Below are 8,680 nucleotides of genomic sequence, written 5' to 3'. Positions count from 1 at the left end.
TGAAAAACACAAATTGTGGGTGGTACTATTTCTACACTTTAATGAATGGTTGAACATGTTTGGCATTAGTGCTGTGTAAATAATTCAACTCTATTGTAACTTGCTCCCTACACTTGAAAAACTTGTAATGTCACTAAGTATCATCAACTTGTCAAATGTTATTTTGGCGAAAGTGATTTAAAAAAGTTTATTTGAAAAGGAATAAACTTTCAGGAGATTAAATCTAGATTATCATTGGTTTGAGAGTGACATTTTTATACCATAGAACCATGTTGTACTGAAGTCCCAGTGTTTTGAAGCACTCCTTAGTGCTTCAAATGTTTTTCTGAATTACATTTGACCTCTAAGTCAAGTTTTCGGGCTTTGGTAGACCAATTATAGATCTATCCTTCTAGGAACTATTTTTTGGCCCACTAATGTTGGAATAAAATCTTTCGTTAATCATAGGTGAGGAGTATTAAATATAATCTCATGACACTTTGTGAACTTGTTCACTCATATGGGCTGGTCATCTGTAAGTTGAATGTTTGAATTACAGTACTTTCTCTCAAATTTTGTGATCGCATCCTTCATTTTAAGTTGACTTGCATTTCACAATTGATTACTGCTAATTCCTGCAACTCAAGGAATTGGGGCCCTGAAATATAGGAAATTCAAATTGAGATGGGTCTTCAATTACTTTGTGTTGATATGTTGCATGGGCCTTGGTGAAAAGTTGTAGTGACCGTCTACTCGACCAGCGAGGAAAAACGACCACCACACCAGGAGTCTTCTCAGATCATGCTTTATTGGAGAGCCTTTTAGTTGTAGGAGAGCTTGGGCGCGAGAGAGCGTGCACCCGAAACACAGCCGCTTATATAGGAGAATCGGAACGCGGGTCTTTCTATTGTTGGTCGCCTGCCTTTCACCGTCACCAGATGTCATGGGATTGGCTGGGGGCTCTACCTGGCTCATGCACGCGCAGAGCCCAGGGGTCCCGCCAAGCACCGTCTGGGGTGGTTACCTCAAAGCTGCAAGGGAGTGGGCGGAGTCTCGCCTCGGCTCCCTACAGTTCCCCCTTCTTTGTTTTATGGCAACAGGTAAGAGTAGAGGTTGGGCCTCTGTCTAAAACATTAGGACCTTGCACTGGCCTTCGCCTGAGGGGCATGCCTTCCCCAGTGATGACCAGGCCCGTCCGATGCCTTTTTTGCAGAGGTGGGATCTTGGCCATCAACCCACTTGCAACCCAGCATGCTCTTCTTGAGGAGATGAGAACCATCTCCTCAAGTGCAGTGCACTTGCCTTGCACCCTGTCCCAAATTGCAAATTGCATACCTGTCCCGGTGCAATGGGATCCCCTGATCCCTCGGAGTGCTAAGGCTATGCAGAATGGTAAGGCTTAACTGCCTCTTAGGGCCGACAGCCAGATCTGGGGTGAGGATCCACTCTCCAAAGCGGCTAATGCTTGCGAGATAACAACCTTGTCCCTTCTGGTTTGGGCTCGAAGGCGACAGACCAACCATAGGCAGACCACGCATCCTCCCAAGCAGCAGGCTAAAAACATTCTGACTCCCACCCACTCTTTGAAAAAGGACACCGCAGAGGCAATCCAGTCAGTAAATTGTAACAGCCCACAGCATCATCGGTTTAGCTATCACAGGGATTGCTATTAGCACTGTTGCTAACAGCAGGAAGATCAGCTGCATCTTCAAGAGCGGGTTCTGCTGCAGTCTCCACCGGCCTGGTCAGTCTCGTTGGCACCCAGTGAGGTACTTCTTGACTCTGTGGAAAAACACAAACAGCTCCCCTGGATCTCGTTATTACCGGATCCGGTCCATACCATTTATTATTAATAACATCCTTCCACATAACCATGTCTTTAGTATCCATGGAGTCTCTTGTCATATGCCGATCTGCGGCAGACTGATCGTTGTCATTTAGAATTAAAAAATTAAGGGTAAAGAGCGCAAGAGAAAGTCTTTCCCTGGGGGACGCGGACTCAGCAACTCCCCCTTTTTGTTTTTGAAGCATTTCTTTTATGCTTCTATTAGCTCTTTCCACTATACCTTGTCCTTGAGGATTGTAGGGCAATCCGGTGGTGTGGGCAACCTGCATTTGTGCGCAAAAGGCGCAAAAACCATGGGAAGTATAAGCAGGGCCATTATCCATCTTGAGTCTAAGGGGCTTTCCCCAAGCTGCCCAAGCTTCTAAGCAGTGTATTCTGACGTGAGACACCTTTTCTCCTGCCAGAGGTGTGGCATGAATGACACTAGAAAAGGTGTCCACAGACACATGTAAATATTTCAACTTACCAAATTCCGTCAGATGAGTAACATCCATTTGCCATAGGGCGTTTGGTCTCAACCCCCTGGGGTTTACCCCCACATGGGGAGGATGAAGAAAGGTAACACAAGATTTACAGGCTTTAACAATATCTCTTGCCACATGCCTGGACAAATTATATCTTTTCCTAAGGGTATTAGCAGGTACATGATACAATCTATGAAAGTCTTTTGCCAATTCTACAGGATCAGCAGTGACCAGAGCCACAGCCCGAGTTGCCTGGTCCACCAAATCATTACACTTTGCCATCGGGCCCGGCAACATAGAGTGGGCACGAATATGTCCAATATAAAAAGGATGTTTTCTGTTTAAGATAAGGGATTGAATCTGTAACAAAACATTAGAAATTGTACTGGCCTGCTTAACTGAAGCAGCAACTTCAAGAGAAGCAACGGCATTTACAACATATAATGAATCAGAAAATAAATTAAAAGGTTGATCAAATCTTTTAAAAACTTCAAGCACAATTAAACATTCAACAGCCTGTGGGACATTCGGCCGAAAATTAAAGACTACCGGCTGTTTGTGTCCTTGAACAAAAAAGGCACCTTGTCCAGATTTTGATCCATCCGTAAAGATGGTTAGAGCATCAACCAAGGGCTCCTTTGAAGTGACAACAGGAAAATACACTAAATTTTTGTTAACTATGGCAAGCAGAGGATGCTTAGGATAATGATTATCAATTATATTTGGAAATGAGCAAAAAAGAATTGCCCACATATCCATTGTGGCTGCTAAAATTTCAACTTGCTCACGGGTGTATGGAATAATTAATTTATCTGGAATTTTTGCAAAGTGCATCAAACAATACTTTATACCCAAAATTGCCTCTTATTTTTTTTTATTTTTATTTTTATTTTATTTTTATTTTTTTTTTCTCAGATCAAAATTGCCTGTTTAGCCACTAATTCAGGAAAATATTGAACAGTTTTTGCTCCCACAGAATCATAGCATTAATAGTTAGCCTTTGAAGCAAGGCAGTGGTATAATTGGCCGTCACTCCATAAGTCCTTACTGCCTCAACTAAATCTTTTAACTGGGAGTAGGAAACTGGCTCAAGAATTCTCTCATTAGTAATTGGCTTTTCAAAGACTGGAAAAGCGGCCGCTAATGGCGACCAGGTGCTGCCTTTTATAAAGTGACTCTTCCCTGCCGGGCACGGCAGGGGGACCGACGGGTGAGGGGCAGCTCCGTTTCCTCTTCCTGGCTGCTGCGGTACTCCCACCCCTAGGGGGCGCCACCCTCCATATCTGTCTGCCTCGTGCTCCCCCGCAGCCTCTTCTAACTCTTCACTATCAGCTGGATTGAGCTGCTCTCCCTCCTCCTCTAACATTTCTTCCTCTGAGTCACTCACAAGATTACTATATTCTTGGTCCCGCCCTTCCACATGTAGGGCTGAGAACCGGTTTGCTTTTAAAGAAGGGCACGGGGGTCTCCTTGAGACCCCTTCCTCTCTGAAACCCTTCTACTTTTGTGAGTGCTGCAGCCCCTCTTGCTTTAATTCTTTAGGATCCTTTTGTCTTTTTTCCCTTTTTCTTTTAGGCCTATTTTCCTCCCCCTTACTGTATGCTGACTCTGATAGACTATCCTGATGCCGCGTTAGTACTTTGTATCCTTCCTGGATTAAATCAAACCCTCCCTCCTCGAGGCAAGTGCGCACCATCAAAAAGACAAGCCACAAAGGAAGAAGCAATGCAAGCAACCAATAAATATCTAAATCTACAGTGAACAGCATACCGGGGGATATTTACCGATGTCTCCTCTCCGCGTGTTGAGTTCTGGCTCCAATTCAGCCTCTCGCGCGGGTCCCGTCCCAGGTTCGTTCCCGGGTTTCAGCACCAGTTGTAGTGACCGTCTACTCGACCAGCGAGGAAAAACGACCACCACACCAGGAGTCTTCTCAGATCACGCTTTATTGGAGAGCCTTTTAGTTGTAGGAGAGCTTGGGCGCGAGAGAGCGTGCACCCGAAACACAGCCGCTTATATAGGAGAATCAGAACGCGGGTCTTTCTATTGTTGGTCGCCTGCCTTTCACCATCACCAGGTGTCATGGGATTGGCTGGGGGCTCTACCTGGCTCGTGCACGCGCACAGCCCAGGGGTCCCGCCAAGCACCGTCTGGGGTGGTTACCTCAAAGCTGCAAGGGAGTGGGCTGAGTCTCGCCTCGGCTCCCTATTATCTGCTGATGCAGGTAACTGGGCATTGGGATCCTAGGACCCATGGGTAATGCACAAGAATAATATTTTTTAGACATCTTAGCAAAATTTGGGCATAATCAGTAAGAATGCTTCAGAAATATGGACAAAAACCTTTTAGGACAAGCAAGTTAAAAAAATAAACAGAGCAGCAGAGTAAAATCATTACAGATTAGAGGAAAACATTGTTTTTTTATCATGTGGATTCAGAAGACCAAGAACAGTTTGAATGTATCACAAGTTTATACTAAAAAGATTGCATTGATACTTTTTCTAGTCTAATATATATTTGGAACCTAAATATTTATATTCCAATTCTATTTATTGGAGTAAATAAATATCAATTTATTTGTCAAATTATCAACTAATTCTAGTAAGTTTCATTGTGTGAAATATAAAATCAGCACATATAATATAAAATATATAACTATATATAATATGATTAAAAGACACACGTTTTGTATTGTTCTGGTGTAGTTACTGTATCAAAGGCAACTCTGTTTTAAAGTATGATTCTATTATCTCTACTTCAGTGTTTGATACAGTTAGACCTAAACCTTTATCATTTGTAGATTTACAGCATGGAAGCAAGAGGAAACACTGTGATTAAAACATTATCAATTTAATGCCTAATAATGAGGAGAAACATATGCACTTCTCCTGCAACTATGAAAATATTTGGTGATAAAAAGGCAGTAGTGTAAGTTCCTGCCAGGAACTTACAGACAGGCCAGGACATTAAGTAATCATGCATACGAACAATTTTTTCACCTTCTTGGCTTTAGCTACTTTTAAATGGAAAGTAAAATAAACAATTATATTTTGATAAAATACCTTCTTGTCTGAACAGTTCTGTTTGAACTGTTCATCTCTCTATGATCCCTTGTAACCAAGATTAGTTTTGTTCTAGTAAGAAAATCTTTGCTGTCAGGGTAAGGTATTATGGTTGGTCTGTTCACACATGGAAGAAGGGTAAAGGCTCAGGTAGACATTTGTTCCAGTAACACCTCATTTGGGAAAATGTCAGCTGAAGAAGTTTAGAAGTAGCTCTTAAGCAACGCTTACTTTGAATCCATTAGGTCCACAAAGTTGGATAAATAAGTACTTGAAAAAGCCATCACCTTTGGACCTAACTATAAATAATAGAGAGTATGATCAAATTCCAAATAAAAAGACTTAAGATACTCATTGGCAAAAAAAGTTTGCAAATGTGAACAATCGACTGATCAATATAATTTTTTCCACTATTCACAGAATTTTAGGGAAATAAGATCGATAGCATTGTTAGGAACAATAAGGTTTCCTTGTTACAAGTAGGCACCCATAGATATAAGCCTGTATAAAGATTGCATCATTAACTATTAAATTTAGAGGATACTACATGCTTCAGCAACACGTATACTCAAATTACAATACAGAGATTAACATGGCACTTGCACAAGGATAATATGAAAATTTGAGAAGTATTCCATATTTTTCATTCTTCAGATGCAAGAAATGAAAAAAAGTGATTAAAAAGATGATTACAAAATTACAAGTGTAACAATACACGTAATTCATATAATTAAATTTAGTTTGACATCAGTGTATTAAATCACCTCAGAAAGGCATTTACACAGCATAAACTTTACAAAACTTTTCAAATTAGACAACATTGTCATTTTATCCCAAAGAAAAATAATATTAAGACGTAGAAAAAAAGGAATCAAACTGTTTCTATATGGAATGCAATCGGAAAGGACACATTAATGAACCTATATATTATAAAATAATATATAATTCAAAGTATATCTAGGAGAAAATAAATTATGAACATGATGCAAACATAGAATATAGAATATTTTAAAATATACTTTTTCAGACAAGCACGAGAAATATTTTAGTTTCTGTACTACTCATTTCAACAGGTAAATTAAAATTATTTCTTATTAAAAAATCACAAACTTTGAAGAAATTATTATACATGTTTACAAATCTATTGAATACATTTTTCCATCCAAGGCAGGCAATTCACTTGGAAGAACTCCGCGGAATCCATGAATTTTTACAGTAAAATATTGGTGCTGCTGGGCACTGGTGGTTCATGCCTATAATCCTAGCTACACAGGAGACTGAGATCTGAGGATCATGGTTCAAAACCAGCATGGGAAGGAAAGTCTGTGGTACTCTTATCTCAAACAAACCACTAGAAAACTGGAAGTGGAGTTGTGTCTCAAGTGGTAGAGGGCTCACCTTGAGCTGAAGATCACAGGGATAGCACCCAGGCCCAGAGTTCAAGCCCCATGACCGACCAAAAAAAAAAATAAAGATATTGCTCTTATTTGGATTGTGAAAATATTTTGTAGGGACACAAAAGATGGACTTGCATTTTTGAAATTTAAGAAACTTAACCCGACCATTAGGACTTCGGTGAACAATTTGTACAGTCTTTCACAACTTCATAGAGGTAGTGATACATACTTATCCTTTTGGCAATATCAAATACAGTTTCTTCTATGTTGTTCTTCAGGCCTGGATTTATATAATGGTTCAACAGAAGGCGATCCAGAGTATCTTTGCTATCTCAATTCTCAACAGCAAGATATAAGGGTGTCAAGAGTCCTTTAGTTTGGGGAAGTGTTACTGTGGCTCAAGCGGTAGAGCACTCCCCTTGAGCTGAAGAGCAGAGGGACAGCACCCGAGCCCAGATCTCAAGCCCCATGACCGACCAAAAAAAAAAAAAAAAAAACCACAACAACAACAAAATTCAAACAAACAAAAATATTTGGGCTGGGAAAGTGGCTCAGTGGTAGAGTGCTTTTCTTGCATACATGAGGCCCTAGGTTCGATTCTTCAGCACCACATAAGCAGAAAAAAAAGCGGGAAGTGGTGCTGTGGCTCAAGTGGTAGAGCAGTAGACTTGAGCTGAAGAGATAAGGGACAGCGTCCAGGCCCAGAGTTCAGGCCCCACGACCAGACCAAAATTTTTTTTTTAAAAAGAGTCCTTTAGTTTGGGCATTGGTATCTGTATCATGATGAAGTAAGAAAGAAGCTACTCTGCTATTATTCCACGTATATGCACTGTTCAGGGGTGTCCAGTCATCTACAGTTATTGCATGTGCCGCTTGAGACACCAACTCACTGACAATGTCTAAGTGTCCACCGTAGGCTTCTCGACGAGGGGTATACTCATCATCATCCCTACTATTCACATAAGTAGCCTTTTGGGAAAGAAGTCTCCGCACTGTAGTAAGCTGAATATTTTCGGCAGCCCAATGAAGAAATACGGTTGGATCCTTCTCCAATATTTTTTCTTGCAATTGATACCATTCCTTACTTTTTCATCTTGTTCCCCATATTCCTAAGAATTGCCTAACCAGAGACTTTGAGTGCCAGTGGGAATGAGGTGTCCATGTATTTCCCTAATAGTTCACATTGGTTGAACTGGTCAGAAATATCTGGTGACTTTTCTGCAACTGTTTATTCACCATGATTTATTTTCTCTTTTTCCAATTTTACTATTCGAAATTATTCTAACTGGAGAGTAGGGAATTGATGGATAGCGAAGATATTCCTCCATATTCAAATGTACACACTGAAAATGAGGACCAGTGATGTCTTCATGTGCAGCTTATTCTAGGCATGAGAAAATAGGAAATAATGCCTTCTATATAAATGATTTGGGAAATGGCAGAGCAAAAAGTGAAATGATACAACCAAAAATATAAAAGCAAAATAAATTAGTATAATTATGGAGCAATCATATTATCTATGAGAACCATGAAAGGGAGAGAGAAAGAAAGAGACAGATGTGTAATGACGTAGCTAGACACAAAATCCATGCCTCTGATCAATTTGTAGAACAAACAAAATTTTATTTTTTAAAAGAGATGGAAATCGAATTTATGTATTTCCTTGAAGTTAGTAAATACATTTTTAGTAGCCTACGTAAAGAGACATATCTTTACCAAATTACAGACAGTAAAATAAATCCTTTCTAGTTCTAGTAACAGATCTGACTGAAATCAGCTGAATCATACTTTTCTTGTACAATGAAGGAATAAGAGGGCAGTAAAGCAGCTAGAGAAGGCAGGGAGATTGTATCTGTGACAAAACTTTGTGGAAATTGGTACTGATGATTTCTTACTGGTGATCCACTTGCACTGGAAGCATGATTCTGAAGT

The 8,680-nt window shown here is 40.3% G+C and overlaps 1 pseudogene; it reads left to right on the top strand.

Annotated features, from left to right (window-relative positions):
* Positions 1-5,898: 5,898 nt before the first annotated feature.
* Positions 5,899-5,995, top strand: LOC138834501 (U6 spliceosomal RNA; annotated as a pseudogene).
* Positions 5,996-8,680: the final 2,685 nt, after the last annotated feature.

Source organism: Dipodomys merriami, unplaced genomic scaffold (genome assembly GCF_024711535.1).
Source record: "Dipodomys merriami isolate MVZ:Mamm:240054 unplaced genomic scaffold, mDipMer1.0.p SCAF_217, whole genome shotgun sequence".
NCBI classification, from domain to species: domain Eukaryota; kingdom Metazoa; phylum Chordata; class Mammalia; order Rodentia; family Heteromyidae; genus Dipodomys; species Dipodomys merriami.
Note: the sequence above shows the minus strand (reverse complement) of the source record. Positions and strands in the feature narration are given on the sequence as shown.